Source organism: Equus caballus, chromosome 14, assembly GCF_041296265.1.
Source record: "Equus caballus isolate H_3958 breed thoroughbred chromosome 14, TB-T2T, whole genome shotgun sequence".
NCBI classification, from domain to species: Eukaryota; Metazoa; Chordata; class Mammalia; order Perissodactyla; family Equidae; genus Equus; species Equus caballus.
The window spans coordinates 47,639,347-47,656,228 of record NC_091697.1 but is presented as its reverse complement, the minus strand read 5'-3'; the positions used below and the strand labels follow the sequence as shown (position 1 = coordinate 47,656,228).

Sequence of the window (16,882 nt, the reverse complement as noted above, 5' to 3'; positions counted from 1 at the left end):
AGCACCGCTGCAGCCCTGCCCAAAGTTTCCATGGGAAATTCCATAATCTTAAACCAATCTTCTTCAATCCCGTTTTCTTATTTCAGCCATTTAAGTTGGTTTCTGTTACTTGAAAGCAAAGAATTTTTATGAACTCGTAATGTCTAACTCACTGGGTGGCTGTGAGAATTAAATGAGATAGTAATGCTTTGTAAATGGAAAATACTATAAAAACTGATAAGGACGTTACATTTTATGACTGACAAAGACAATAGACCTGGACAAAACAAATGTACTGTTTTTTAATGAAAAACTGAAAGTATTTTGGAGAAAGAAGTTTCTTGACATGGAAAGATATTTAAGATATATCATTAAGCAGATGATCAAGTTACCAAAATAGAAATTTTTTATACCAGGGGTCAGCAAACTTTTTCTGTAAAGGGCCGGATAGCAAATACTTTAGGCTTTGTGAGCCATGCAATCTCTGTCACAACTACTCTATTGTTGTATTGAGGATGCTGCCATATATAATACGCAAACAGAGGAGTGTGTTTGTGTCCCAATAAGACTTTATTTATGGACACTGAAATGTGAATTTCATATAAATTTTACAATTTTGAAAGTGTTACTTCAAAATGTTAATAGAATTTATCTTAAGGTGTTAGGTTTCAGGAATACCCTATTTTCTTCTTTTTGATCACCTATATTTTCTATGTTTCTAGGATAGGCATATATTACGTATGAAATTATTTTTAATTAAATTTTTAAAAAAGGAAAGTGGAGTCATGAAACCTAGTTCATGAAATATAGGCAAGGACGCAGGAAAACGGTGGCGTTGGAGTGTGCAAGCCCTCCTGAGGTGCCCTGGAACACTAGCACTCTTCCTGGGAGCTAAGCTGGATGTGAGTCTCACTGTGGACCATGACTACACCACTGGGACAAAGCAGGGAACCATGTCTGAAAGGAGCTTCCCACAGTAACACAGAGCCACCTTACCAAGTACACTAGCCTCAGCTCTCCTGGCCTCCAATTCTAGAAGTTATAATAAGAACTACCCGAACCTGGAATCATAGTGTTTTCTGGAAGGAAAGAAACAAATGTTAATGAGCGTTGACTCTTTCTTTTTGGACCCAGATGATCAATGAATAGTTGGTTTTCGTTTATAGAAGGGAGCTCGAGGGAGCATCCACTCCAACTCTCACCAGGGCCCGAATGCCTCCATGCAGCAACCCTTTGCAGTTCTCAGCCATCCTCTGTCAATAGGAACATCACACGTGCAGTACGAGTCAGCATCCGTGGTTTGCCTCCTATGTGCCAGGCACCATGCTCTCTCCACCAATAGCTACAGGTCATGTTGTCAATGTCAGTATTGTTAGCATTCAATTCAATATGTCTGAAATAAAAATAGCAATAATAATAATGGTGCTATCTTCCTGGCATCCATTGTCTCATTTTTAAGTCTTCACTTTACCTGTGATGCATAATTACCCCAGTTGAGATACTGAGGCTCAGAAAGGCAAAGAGCTTGCCCAAGATCACCCAGCCAGCAACTGGCAAAGCCAGGATTCAATCATAGGACTGATTCCAAAGTGATAAAGCATCCAGGTCCTAGGACCTTACCATGCAAGTTAACACTTGGGAGCCTGTTAGAAACGCAGTGTTTCAGACCCCACCCCCAGACCTGAAGATTCTAATTCTGCATTTGGACACAATCCCCAGGTGAGCTGTGTGCCCAGTAAAGCCACTGTCCTAAGAATTTATTCTTCAGATTCAAAGGAAAGGGAGAAAGGAAATAAGATGTGTTAAGCACCTGTGGGCCAGGCACTGTGCCATGTTAATATGACTATTTTTCTTTTAATCACACAATAACCCTGATTTCACCCCCATTATATTAACATATAGGTGAGGAGCCTGAGGCTCACGGAAGTTAAATAACTTGCCCAAGATCCACAGTCAGTGAGGGGCAGGGCCAGGGCTTGACCCCAATGACCCCAACACAGCTCTGTCTGCTCTTCCTGCTTTTTCGGGGGGAACTCAAGGAAGCTGGAGGACCATGTAGCCAACTTGGAGGACCACGTAGCCAACTGGGAAAAGGGCTCAGTTAACCTTTGGGATTTGAGTTTACTTCTAATGTTGGAAAGAGGGCAATTTCTATGTTATAAGATTTAAGCTTATAATAAGCTATATTAGGGGACAACAGGTATAGGATCCTTAATTGTGTCCACCAGAAATGAGATTTTTTTTTACTTCTATTAAATTAGAATGTGTAGTTTCCATACAAAGTTTGTCCAAACGGTGCTGAAATGGCAGCCTTTGGAACTGACACATTCCTCATCTCTAATAAAAGTGGAAGCAGAAATTAGTCTCAGGGCAACTACTAAGCCCACAGTCAGCTAAAGAGAAATGGAAGGCTCCGATGCATACCAAGAAATGTCAGATCTTGTCAGAAAAAAGAAAGACCAAGCATTATTCAAATCAAGTCAAGAAAAAGAATGGGACTCACAGGATGGTTTAGATCAAGTGTTGTCCCTGATTCAGATGATAAAGGATATCCAAAACTGCATGGAAGGAGTAGAAAAAGCTGCCACAGGGGCCAGCTTGGTGGCATAGTGGTTAGGTTTGTGCACTCCACTTTGGCAGCCCAGAATTTGCAGGTTCAGATCCCACATGTAGACCTACACATAGGTGTGTTCATCAAGCCATGCTGTGGCAGCATCCCACATACAAAATAGAGAGGGGCTGGCACAGATGTTAGCTCAGCAACAATCTTCCTCAAGCAAAAAGAGGAAGATTGGCAACAGAAGTAGCTCACGGCCGATCTTCCACAGCAAAAAAAAAAAAAGAAAGAAAGAAAGAAAGAAAAAAAAGTAAAAGTTGCCACACACAAGCAGGCGACAGAGCCCAGGAGAGACAGTCTGTATGCTGTGCCACCCTTGGCCCACTCCACACATCCTGCCTCTCCTTTGCCTGTTTTGTTCAAGTCTGTATTCCTTTCACCTCAAAAGGTGCCTGGCACATAGTAAGCACTCAATCAATAGTTGGTGAATAAATAAATGAATGAATGGCATCAGGCAATGACTATTAAATATATCAAATGTTGCCCCAGGAAATCTGAGGTGTTCTATAGGGCTCTCTCCAAAGGATTTTGGGGGTCCTGAGAGGTGGGAAGAACAGACCTGCAGCTTTCCCTCCCCGTCTGCTTCTATCCAACTAAAACATCTCTATTTTATATATTGGGCTTCTAAGTAAGATTTGACTTAAAGAAAGAGTATAATCACTAAAAAGGGAAAAATAAAATTTTGAAAATCCCTGGTACAATAGACAAAGATTAATCAAGAATGAAAACGAAAGATTCTAATTCTAACTCTTTTTATCATTAGCTGTGTGACCTTGAGTAAGTTGCTTAACTTTTCTGGTGCCCAGTTTCATCATTTATAAACCAGCCAGTTGGGTTTGGTTAGATTAGTTTTAAGGTCTCTTCCAGCTCTAATGTAATTTTATTCCCTCATTTTAATTACCAGCCAATTTTATTTTTTCTTTCTTCTTTGTATTTTTTCTGATTTGTTCTAATTTCTTTACAATGAGCATGTATTTTTTTTTGTAGAAAGAAAAGATTTATTTTCAAAGACATATAAATTAAATTAAACTAAAAAAATGCCTCCCAAGTATTCCCTGCATTTGCATTGCTTTTAACAAAAGCTAGAAGAGATGTTTTTCTCGCTCTCGCCTGGGGAGAACAGAATTTAAAGTCACGCTGTAGGGAGAGCTGGAGCCTTCAAAAGCAAGTAATGCTTAATCTGTTCTATTTCTGAAGCACAAAATAAAACCAAACAAAAAAGAAAAATAAGCCACCGCTTCACCAGTGCCAAGATTCCTCATGCATAAATAGAGATCCATCCAGAAAAACAGCTTTCTCAGTCGGGTGGGACAAATCCTTGTGTGCTTTTGTGGAAAATTCCCCAGCAAACTGGTATCAAGAACACTGTCTACAGCTGCCTGCACGTATGGCCAGAAAACTACACAAACGTTGTGAGATGCCATGACCTCTGCCCGGCGAGTGCATGAGGGAGAAAGCAGCGCCATCCCTCATCCCCTGAAGTAAACATGGCTGACAGTTCTTGAGTTGACTGCAAGACTGTTGCAAGCAAAACCAGTGTAGGAGAGGTCTGATTTTAGACCTCCAGTCTCCACTTTTTGTGTGTCTTTTCCTGGCCCACTAACTCCCTCCCCATGCCCATCCCACCCACCGTGAATCTTCCTAGTGCTCAGTACTGCTTCCCCACGGACCTCTGGGTAATCCTCTCTCCTCCTCCTTCCTCATTTATATCTCACTCAGGAGGGGACCTTAGCCACAGTCATTCCAAAGTATAACTAATGAGGGGGCTTTCTGTAATAACTCTCCCGGATGATCATACTTTAATGGAAACCGGGAAATGGTTTTCTACTTGCAGAATTTCTGATTTGGGTGAGATGGGTGGGAGGCAACAGGAGCAGGGAGAGCTTCTGGGTCCATCCGAAATCAGATATCAGAACTGATGTCATCATTCTGAAAGTACAAGACTGGGCGTCTCTCTCTTGTGTCTACACACTCTCTTTGGGTGAGCCCTAAATATCACGTCTGTTTTGAGATAGGGAACTTCTGTTCTCTATCTCTCCTGGAAATCCAGATTCATATAATCAAGTCTCTATTTGTCATTTCTATTTGGATATCCAGAAGGAATCTTTCCTATGATCAAAACAGAACTTTTTTTTCCTCAGAAAGTCTTGAGTCTTCTTCAGGGTAAATAGTGTCACCACCCACTCTATTACTCAGCCCAAAAATCTAGGAATTATCCAGGTCTTTGATTTCCCTTATGCCCCACAATCAATTCAATGGCAGATCCAGGTAGCTTTATCTTCAAAAGAATCTCAACAACCATTTCTCTTCTTCTCCACTGCTCCTACCCCAACCTGAGCCATCATCATCTCTTGCCTAGACCATTGCTGTACCCCCAAATATCTCCCTAATTCCAGTCTCCCTGAAATCCATTTCCCAGGAAACAGCCACTTGGGTGTTTTTAGAAACATAGATCCAATCAAGGCACTCTTCTACTTAAAACCATCCAGTGCTTCCCATCCCACTTACAATGAAATCCAAAGTCCCTGCCCCAGCTTACAAAGCCCCACAGGATCTGGTGCCTGCCTTCCCCTCTAACCTCATTCTGCTTCCACTTCACCCACCCCTATCCAGCCACACACTGGCCTTTTTTCTGTACTTCACACCCACCAAGCTGGTTTCTGCTTTAGAGGCTTCATGTGTGCTATTCACTCTCCCGACATGTTCCTCCCCAGGATCTCCCCACGGGTGGCGTCTTCTTATCATTTAGGTCTCAACAGGCAAACTTCCCTGCAGAGAAGTTTTTCTTGACCACCAATCGACAGTAGTCACCAGGTCAGACATCATCACAGCATTGTATTTTAATTATCTGCATAGCACTTATCACTGATATTTTCTTGTTTATTTATTTGTTGGTTTAAGTCTAAGACTTATATTATAATGCAAAATCCAAGAACTTCCCGATTGTTGGCCAAAGTTCACCATTGTCTATCTAGTGCCTAGCACACAGTGGACTCTCAATAAATATCTACCGAATGACCGGATGGATGAATAGTCAAGGAGATAAAGCAAAGATGTTTCCATTGAAAGGAAAGAAAACCATGAGGAAGCCTTCACAGCATGGTGAACTACAGTAGTCTTGACTCACCCCTGTCAGAGCCACCTTGTTTTGGGTGGGAGCCCCAGCCTGAGGTTACTTGGGAGCCTCTTTATTTTCAAGGGCAAGCCAAGATTTCTTCTTCTCTCTCTGCATCTCTTTTTAATTTTATACTGATAATGACATTAAAGACATTTTGAAAACATGAAAAAGCAACCCACAATACCATCATCAAAGCAAAGCAATTCTTTCCACATATACATATTTCCTTTGAGTTTTTATTCATAAGCAGATATAGTGTTCACAAGATTGCAACTAAAAAATATATACTATTTTACTGGTTGCTTTTTATACTTACTATTAGATCACAACCATTTTCTACGCTCCTGCAGATCTGAATATTTTTGTAATATTAGTAATAGCTTGCGTTGACTGAGAGTTTGCTATTTGGCAGGCATTGTTCAAAGCACTAGTATTATCTTGTTTTATCTGCACAATAACTTTTTAAGGTGGGTGCTATTATTACTTCATTGCCTCCAATCTTGTAGCTTCTCCTGCTAGAGAAGGCACTCGCACGTGCACACTATATGTATCAACAACAAATTTCAATATGAGCTTGTTAACAATATTGACTGGCTGCAGCCACAATAATGGAATGCTTCAATAAACTGTGATGCATCTAGTCTGTCTATACCACACTGCCATTAAAAATAACTACATAGAATATATAAGATGGCATGGAAGAAATATTAAGAGAAAAAAGAATCAGAATGATATGTTTACTATGATCCCATTAACACTTATTTTTAAAAGCCATGTGCAGCTAAGTATAAGAAGACCACATATTGATTCCATTTACATGAAATATCCAGACTACACAAATCCACAGTGACAGAAAGTATATTAGTGGTTGCCAGAGGCTGGGAGAGGGAGAAATGGAGAGTGACTACTAACAGGTATGAGGTTTCCTTTGGGGGTGATAAAAATGTTCTGGAAGTAGATAGCGATAATCATTGCAAAAATTTGTGAATATACTAAAAACCACTGAATTGTATACGTTAAAATGGTGAATTTCATGGTGTGTGAATTGTATTTCAATGAAGAATATATTTTTAAAGGAATTGAAGGAAAAAGTTATGTAATATATGTACATATGCAGTTAAATATAAAGAAAGGGGTGAAAGGATATACAGAAAACTGTTGATCATGGTAGAAGTGGAGGTGGAGATATAAAATAAGATAAAAGGAGAGGGTTTTTTTCTGCCTAGTTCTACCTCATTTGGATCACATTATTTGAATAATTTATAATTAGAATGTGTTAATCGATTACTTTAAAATAATACATTGTTATAAAAATGACAAAATTTTTAAAATTCAAATAAAATAAGTAAAATAGACATTAATGTTTAATTTTTGTTAGTCAGCTAACCAAGGTGTTAAGATCAATAGATACTATACAAATGAGAAGATTTCAAGGTAATGCTTCTCCTCCTTAGTTCATTTGGCCTTTAGAGGCTAAAGAGTTTCTCCTCCATAGTAAAAAGAATGACTTTTTTGGACTCGTAATGGATTTTAACATAATACTACATTACTATCTATCTATCTATCTATATGTATAGGTGCTGCCAGCCTGCCAGCTCGAATAATCACACTGGACAGTAAAGGTAAGAATAATTGAAGTGCATGGACAGCAAAGATTAAATCTAACACTGCTATATTTTCTTACTTTTATTTCATTCAACAGTGCAAAAAAAATGCTCAAAATGCAACAGTGAGAAAGTGGAGGCATTATTTATAGATTGTATATGATTGTTTACTTAGAAAAACTGAGAAAGCTTAGCAATGTTGCTCATATATGATTGACCTACAAAAATCAATAGCATTTCTCAATATCAGCAATAACCAATTAGAAAATATAATAAACAATAAGATAAGCAACAAAAATATAAAATAGTTAGGAATTAAGCTAAGCAATAAAACTTACCACCTCTCTGGAAAATAATTTTAAAAATCTAATAAAGGACATCAAAGACTATCAGAATAAATGGAAATTACAATAATTTTAAAAATGTAAATTTTCCCATCACTGATCTATAAATTCCCAATCAAAATTTCAACTTAAACTTGAGAAATTCATCATATTTACTCTAAAATTTATGTGGAACAATAAAGGTCAATGCATAGCTAAGTCAGCTATAAAGCAGAACACTAAAAAGCTGGCCATCAGACCTAAAGACACACAATAAAGCCATAATAATAGAAAAATAGACCAATGGAACAGAATAAATACATTGAAAATACAGTCATGGGTATATGAACACCTCATTTATGACAAAATCCAAATAAATAAGAAGAAAATTGTTTAAAAGAGGGTATTAGGAAAACTCATTCACTACATGGAGGAAAATAAAACTAGACCCCTTCATAACACTATATAAAAAGAGAGGCTCTTGATAGGTTCAAGATAAAAGCAAAAGGATTACAAGGTTAACTGAAGAAAATGTCTTGAACTTCATAAATAAACAAAATATCAAACCAAATTAAAGTGCATACTATATTGGGGAGGGGGTGATTGATTTGGTTGCATCACATTTAAGGATTTCTGCTTCTAGGTGGGCTGAGGGTAAGGGTGGCACCTAAATTAGAATCACTCCACAATTTTTCCAAAAAACTATACAGATTAACCAGAACAAATAAAACCACATCCCTTCAGCATAACCAGACGTTAGAGGACTCCCACTGCAAGCATTTGTGGAGAGTGAGAGAAGGCCAAGAAAACATAGGGAGGAGAGAGAAGGGGCTGTTGGTTCGCAACCTGGGGAGTTCCTCTGGAATTTGAAACTGGCCCTGCTACATGGAGGGCAAGGAGAGAACGAAGGAAGAGTCAGTCCACTCAGATTGGTAGGTGGCACGTTTAATAAACAAGGGAACTCACTTAGGAGGCTTGTCTTGGGCAGCCGCAAGAGGAGATCACACCTGACCGCCAGAATCTCCAAAATTTGTGTAGAAACCTTTATGGGGTTCAGTCACATAAGGCGGCCAGACAGTCTCAGCAACACATTGCTCTCTCGAGGCTGCATCCTTGAAAACGGCTCCAGCTGTGGAAACGGTGGGCAGAACTACATTCCAAAGACAGGGGAAGGGATGAGGAGACCCTGATTGCCTGAGTCCGGTTCAAGGGTCAACCAGCAGTCACATCCTCTCAATGACCTCCTCCAGCAGGGGTGTAGTTGCCTAAGATTGAATTAAAATCACCTCCAGAAGGAGAAATTCTATACTAATTGTGACAAAACTTAATAACAGAAATGACCACAGGGAAGACTTGAAGGCGTGCAGGACCCCAGATGCCAGCCTCAGAAAGACACAACATCTGATGAGGAAAAACCCAGCCCATTAGAGTCTGGGGTGGTGAGGAAAAGAAGCATGGGAAAGAAATTTGGTATCCTACAACACAAAAGAAAATTTAAAAATTAGGGAATACACTGTGACTTTCCCACTATGATAGGTACAGATAGATGATAGATGGACGGGGGAGAGAGAGAGAGATGGACAGTAGATAGAAATCCATTAAAGAAACTGCACTTCCCTTCACAGACAGAAGAGGAAGCTCATGAATTACATGCTCATAATCTTCCCCAAATGCCAACCTGATCCACAAGATAAAGACTCCAAAACAGTCTACATCTACACAAACTTGCAGGAATAAAACTGAAACTCGAAACTGAAACATTTAAACCGGTGAAAATTCTCCCACACAGCCCAAAAGGAACAGCAAAGCAGAAGAAATTACAGCACAATACTTCGAACTAAAGCTACTATTTTCAAACAAGCATGTAGGAATACGAAAAACACCTTATGTCAGATGATCAAAGTCTAAAGAACGGACAGGGCCATAAACCAGGAGGAAATAAAGTAAGAGTGATTGAAAGAAATGGAAGAAAGAGAAAAAAATGGTCTCAGAAATGAAAAATTACATTATAAGTTGCCCTGGGAAGACTATAGTCATATCAACATTTAATATGAGGAAATGAAGTCGAAAAACAACCAAGATAGTAAAAACAAGATAAAAACATAAAAAAGGGTTAAAAAGAAATCAAATGGAAAACAAGCAAAGGAGATCCAATTACATGTGACTGGACTTTCTGAAAAAGAAAAACAAAACAATAGAATATAACTAATATTTTAAAATATAATCCATAAAAATGTTCAGGAAATTACAGACAATCTAAATCCACATACTAAACAGGTCCACCAGATACCTGGGAAAATTCACCCAGAACGATCAACCCTCAGATATAACCTAGTAAAACTTTAAAGATAAAGAAAAAAACCTCAAGTTTCTAGGCAGGCAAAAAGACTAAAAATCTTAAAATAGCAAGAGAATTCAGCTAGTATCAAAATTCCCAGGAGCAATAGACAAATCAAAGTAAGAAGCAAGCAGCATTTGCAAAAAACTCAAGGGGGAAAAATGCGAACCAAAGATTTTATATCCAGCTAAGCTGTTCTTCAATATCAAGGCCATAAATAAAAAATAACATAAAAAATACTTTTACACATGCAAGAACTTGGGGAATACTGTATTCATGAGTCCTTGAAGAATCTCCTAAAGGATGAATCTCATCCAACCAAGTATGACAGAGGAAATTTAGGTAAAAGGAATGATGGTGAGGATGTGATATGTTTAATTTTAGATTAAGACTAAAACAAAAGTGGAGACAAGATGAAGAATAATATAAAATGCCATATGTTCTGACAAAGTAAATACAACATGAATTAAAAGTGGAAGAAAAAGGAGAGAGAAAGTGGAAAGGAGAATAAATTCACTGATGTTGCCTAGAAGTAGTTCTCAAAATTTTGGCCTCTGAAATACTTTACACTTCTAAAATTCTTGAGAACCCCCTAAAGTTTTTGTTTATTGAATTATCTGTATCAACATTTTCCATATTAGAAATTAAAACTAAGTTATTTCCTTATTTACTTAAAAATAGCAACATAGTAATAAACCTACTATATGGTAACACAAATAACATTGTTAGGAAAAATGATACTTTTCCCAAAAAATACAATGAGAAGAGCGGAATCATTTTACATTTTGCAAATCCCTTTAAAGTCTGGCTTAATAGGAGACAGCCGGATTTTCATATGTGTTTCAAACATTTCATTAGCCATCAGAGTGATAACATCATCAGATATCATGTCGCCTCTGGAAAACTTTCACGTGCATTCATGAGAAAATGAGAGTGGAAAAGCAAAATAATTGTCTTAGGACTATTGTGAAAATAGTCTGACCTCACAGACTCCCTGAAAGGGTTTCAGGGGCTTCCAGTGGACCACACCGTGAGAACATCTGTTGTACAGATGAAAGGGAAGAGTCAGAGGATACATTAGAACCTGACAAGCCAGATAATAAAGGTTAACTAAGACAACGATGGAGCAGGGCATTGAAAAAGGTATGAGTACAAAGGTTATCACTAAATACCTAACCCTAATACCAAAAGAAATTTTAAAAATTAAACAGCAAAGCAAAGACATCATGTAGAAAAACACAGAAAATATAAAAATCATCATTACATATATAGCAATATTAATTAAAATACAATGACAGAGACCAAACCTAACAAGCATATTATTAATAAATGTGAATTGGCCTAACTCATCATTTAAAAGAAAAATATTTCTAAAATGACTCATGAAGAAACATCAAATTTATGATGTATATAAGAAACACATGAAAAAAAGTGATTCATCAAGGCTAAATGTAAAGGGGTGGTTACACACATAACAGGCAAGTGAAATCAGTAAGAAAGCAGGATTTATCTCAAACAACACTCTGTACCTATAATGCAATGAGATAACAAATTAATAGCAATAGTTAAGAATAAGAAATTCTTTTACCCGGGAGTTCAAAATTTTCTCTTAAACAAATCTTAAGTGAAAGAGGAAATACAATCTCCAATTTCAGAATCTATAAAATGTAATGATAATGAAAATGCTACACATCAGAACCTATGGAATATGTTCAAGCAGTAATCAGAAGAAATAATTGACTTATACACATAGCAATAAATATAAAACAATAAAAATTAATGAATTAAATTACAAACTAAAAATACATTTTTTAAACTCCAGGGGATGCCATCATAGGAGAGCTCCCAAAATATTGTGAGGTTTACTTCCAAAAAATGTTTTTTAAAAGAACAATAAAATTAACCCAAAAAAAGTACCAAGAAGAAAATAATAGATAAAAGTGAAAATTAATGTAGTCGAGAAGAGAAATGTAAGAAATCTAATTAAGTCAAAATCCTTGTTCTTTTAAGAATATTAACAACGCAGACACAATACTAGATCACCTAATCAAGAAAAAAGAGAGGAAAGCACGAATATGTAAAGGGAGAAATGATTAAAAAAAACCATTAAGAAAAAAGGAAACTTTAAAACCATGAGTTTATTTCACACACCTCTATGCAAATAAATTTGAAAACCTGCATCAAATGAAAAATTTTTGAAGAAATATAGTTTACCAAAATGACTCAAGTAGATTTGGATAATTTAAATGGATCCATTTTTATAGGAAAAAAAATAGAGGGGCCGGCTCCCTGGCCGAGTGGTTAAGTTCGCACACTCCGCTGCGGCGGCCCAGGGTTCGGATCCTGGGCGCGGACATGGCACGGCTCGTCAGGCCACGTTGAGGTGGCGTCCTACATCCCACAACTAGAAGGACCTGCAACTAAGATATACAACTATGTACCGGGGCGGGGAGGGGCGGGGGGCGCGGTGGGGGGGGTTGGGAAATAAAGCAGAAAAAAAAAAAGGAAGATTGGCAACAGTTGTTAGCCCAGGTGCCAATCTCAAAAAAAAAAAAAAATTAGAGAAATTTATCGAGGCTATACCCCACAAAAAAGCACTAGGCCCAGAAGATTTCATAAGGAAACTTTACCAAACTGTCAATAAGCAGTCCCAATGCTACAAAAACTGTTCCAAAGCATAGAAAATGAAGGAAAACTTTCAAAATCACTTTATGAAACAAATATAATATTGACACCAAAATATGACATAGTCCAAAAATTTTAAAAATAAAATTACAGACTAATATAATTTATGAATATTAAAGCAAAAATATTAAATATTTATTAGCAAACAGAATTCATCACACACTGTGAAAATAATACACAATAACCCAGCAAGATATGTTCTAGGAATGCAAGGTACACTCAATATAGGAAACCATTAGCATAAAATAACATAAATGTAAGGAGAAAAATTATAATCTCTTCATAAATGCTAGAAACTTCTTTTTAAAAATTCAACACCCATTCCCAATAAACACACACACACCCCCCCATGATGCTGAAGCCACAATCTTACTTAGTGTAAAAACTTTACAGATATGTACAAGACTTGTACCTGCAAAATGGGTCCCAATGATCCCCTTCCATGTCTTCACTTCTTTGTCTAGCCCCCTCCCACAATGAATAGTGCTGACCTGTGTACCCAATTAGGCCCAATCACACAAGAAACGACGTTGTGCGACATCCAGTGCTAAGTTACAAAAAACAACTGTAGTTCCCCCCGGTTCTCTCTTGGATCTTTTGTCCAGCGGAAGCCAGCTGCCTCATTGTGAAGACACTCAAGAAGTGCTAGGGAGAGGACCACACGGTGAGAAACTGTGGCCTCCTGCTAACTGACTGCACCGCCTTGCCAGCCATGTGCATGAGCCAATTAAGCCTCTGATGTCTGCAGCCCCGGCCACCATCTTGACTACTACTTCCTGAGAAACCCTCAAGACAGAATCAGGCAGCCAGGCCACTCCTGAATTCCTGACCTGTAGAAGATGTGGGACATAACAAATGTTTATTATTATTTTAAGCCACTAAGTTTAGAGGCAATTTGTTATGTACGCAGCAACAGAGAACTAGTACAACCTGGATGAGAAAGCCTTAAAAACACTACTGAAAGACACAAAGTCAGATGTGAACAAATGCAGAGGCAGCCCTTGTTCTTGGACAGGACAACTCAATATCATAAAAAGATCACTCTTCCCTACATTAATTTATAAAGTTAAGGCAATAACAATAAAAATACCAGTGAGTTTTTTCTTTTTTTGAGGAAGATTAGCCCTGAGCTAACATCCATGCCCATCTTCCTCTACTTTATACGTGAGACACCTGCCACAGCATGGCTTGCCAAGTGGTGCCATGTCCATACCTGGGATCCGAACCAGTGAACCCCAGGTCACTGAAGTGGAACGTGCGAACTTAACCACTGTGCCACCAGGCTGGCCCCTACAATAAGCTTTTTTTATGAAGCAAGATAAGTTGCAAAAAAAGTTCATATGGAAGTTAACATGCATGAATGGCCAGGAAAACACTGAGAAAACAAAGCTATGAAAAGGGACTGGCCCTACCAGATATTAAAACACTCCATAAAGCTTGCATTATAAGAACAGTGCAGTACTGACACAGGAATGGGCAGACAGACTGGTGCAGTAGAATAGAATAGAAAGCCCGGGTAGAGACACAAGTACATATGGAAATTTAATATATGATGAAGGTGGCTCCCAAACCCCTGGGCAAATCTGGGCAAAGATGAAATTTTTAAAAATGGAACTGAGATAACTGGATAGTCTTTTGGAAAAAGATACAATTAAATGCATTCCTCACATCATATGTAAAAATAAATCCCAAATGGATGCAGGGCTCTAAATGTTAAATATAAAACCATACAAATACTAGAAGAAAACACGGTTGACTTCATCTATGACCTGGGCATAAGAAAAGTTTCTAAGTCTTAAGATTCGGTTGAAAATTTTTTAAAAGATAAATTTGACTATACAAAACTTAAAACTTTTTCATGAAAAAAAAACCCACAACCAAAGTAAAAGTGACAAATGACAAACTGAGGAAAAATATGTGCAGAAGGTATCACAGATAAAAAGGTATTATTCTTAATATACTTAAAAACTCTTAAAATAAAGGGGGAAAAAATGACCAAAACCTCAATAGAACAATAACTTAAAGGCACAAGCAAACAAGTCATAAAAAGATATACAATGGTCCTTAGTCATAAAACTATTTCAATTTTATTCATAATAAGAGAAAAGTAAATTAAATTACCCTGAGACACCATTTCTCTTCTATTGGATTGGCAAAAAATTAAAAATCTTGGCAACACATTCTGCTGGCAAGGCTGTGAGGCACTCTCTTTCATTGCTGGTGGGAATGCAAATGATAGAACCTTTATACTGAGGAATTGGCAATCTGTAATAAAATTACATACACATTTCCTTTTAACTCAACAATTAAATACGCATTTCCTTTTAACTCACCAGTTCTAGGATTTACTCTGAAGATACACCTCTAACAATAAGAAAATACATTTGCATTAGGTTACCTATTGCAGCATTATCCGTAAATGCAAAATATTGGAAACAATCTAAATGTCAATACATAGGAGATTGGTAGAATCAGTTATGATACATACACACAGTGGAGTGATGTGCGTTGGTAATAAAGAATAAAGGCCATCTCTATGAGCTAAGGTGAAGTGAGTTCAGCACATATTGATAAGTGACATAAGCAAAGTGCAGATATATTTATATTTCCATAGTCACAAAGTGTTTTTGTAAAGGTAGTTCATTACACAGGGAAAAAGGATCATTGGCAGACTCACCTTAATCAAGCAACCAAAGTTAACACCTTCAGTAATGGTATAAATTGATACTATGTGCCTCCTGACATGATGTCCTGAGAAGAAAATATCACCTTTGTAGTATTTCTGCAAAAAAATTCATAATCATAAAAAACATCACACAAACACAAACTTAGGAACAGTCTATAAAATAAAATGTTAAGGACACGAAAGATAAAGATTCCTGAGGGACAGAAAGGAAGAAAGGAGAGAAAAGAGATGTGACAGGTAGAATCTTGGATTGGAGGAATAGCTATAAAATGTAATTGGCAAAATTTGAACTTGGATAGTAGATTAGATAATAATACTTAATTAATGCTAAACATCCTGATTTTATGCTTATACTCGGGTTAAATCTTGGTCCTGTTCTTAGGAAACACTCACTGAAATACCTTGGAGGAAGGAAATATTATGTCTGCAATCTATCCACCAATGGGTCTTTAAAAGTATAAATAATGGATGTGTGTGTGTGTATCTGTATATATACAGTTGGCCCTCTCTATCCACAGGTTCTACATTCACAGATTCAATCAACCATTCAACCAAGCACAGATGGAAAGGCCTGCAATGGTTGTATCTATACTGAACAGGTAAACCTTTTTTTTCTTATCATTATTCCCTAAACAATACAACAACTATTTATATAACATTTACATTTAGATAATACATAAGTATTATAAGTAATTTAGAGATGATATAAAGTACGCTGGAGGATGTGTGTAGGTGATACGCAAATACTACACGATTGTATATGAGGGACTTGAGCATCTATAGAGAGAGAGAGAGAGAGAATGACAAGCAAATGAAGCAAAATGCTAAAATTAGTGAGTCTGAGTAAATAACATACTGGAGCTCTTATGAATTACTTTTGCAACTTTTCTGCAAGTTTGAAGTTAAAAATAGTTTTTTAAGTGTGGATTTCTGTTTGACAAGTGACAACATGGACAAAGTTCACCAGTGTTTGAAAGCATGGGAGAAGGTATTTGGAATGTCTAAAACTCATAAGGCCTTGACTGGATGTAAAAGGAATTCTTGCAAAGCAATAAGAAAAAACAGCAATCCCAATAGAAAGAAAGACAAAGGCTATGAAGAGACAATTTACAGAGGAGGAATCCCCAAGAGCTATCAAACATGCAATAAAGTGCTCAGAGTCATTGATAGTTTGAGAAATGCAAATTTAAAAAAAATAAGATATCACAACTCTGTTAACTCACAAACATTAGAATTCTAAATAATTCTAAGGGTCACTAGAAGTGTGGGGATGTAGGAACACCTATACATTGCTAACACATATATATGGTGATATAAATGGTATAACCACTCCTTTTAATAATCTGGCATTACTTAATCAAATTATACATACACTGTTAAAGAAAAACTTCACTGGACACTTGTTAAAAATGTCAAGGGGGGCGCCGGCCCCATGCCTGAGTGGTTAAGTTCGTGCACCCCACTGCAGCGGCCTGGTGTTTCGCCAGTTCAAATCATGGGCATGGATATGGCACTGCTCATCAGGCCATGTT

The 16,882-nt window shown here is 37.3% G+C and overlaps 1 long non-coding RNA gene across 1 annotated transcript; it reads right to left on the bottom strand.

Moving 5' to 3' along the window:
• Positions 1-257: 257 nt before the first annotated feature.
• LOC106781618 (uncharacterized) lies at positions 258-15,659 on the bottom strand. Its single transcript, XR_002799607.2, has 3 exons — positions 15,342-15,659; positions 14,786-14,929; positions 258-1,372 (listed from the first exon to the last, which is right to left on the bottom strand). It is a non-coding gene; the product is annotated as an uncharacterized lncRNA (long non-coding RNA).
• Positions 15,660-16,882: the final 1,223 nt, after the last annotated feature.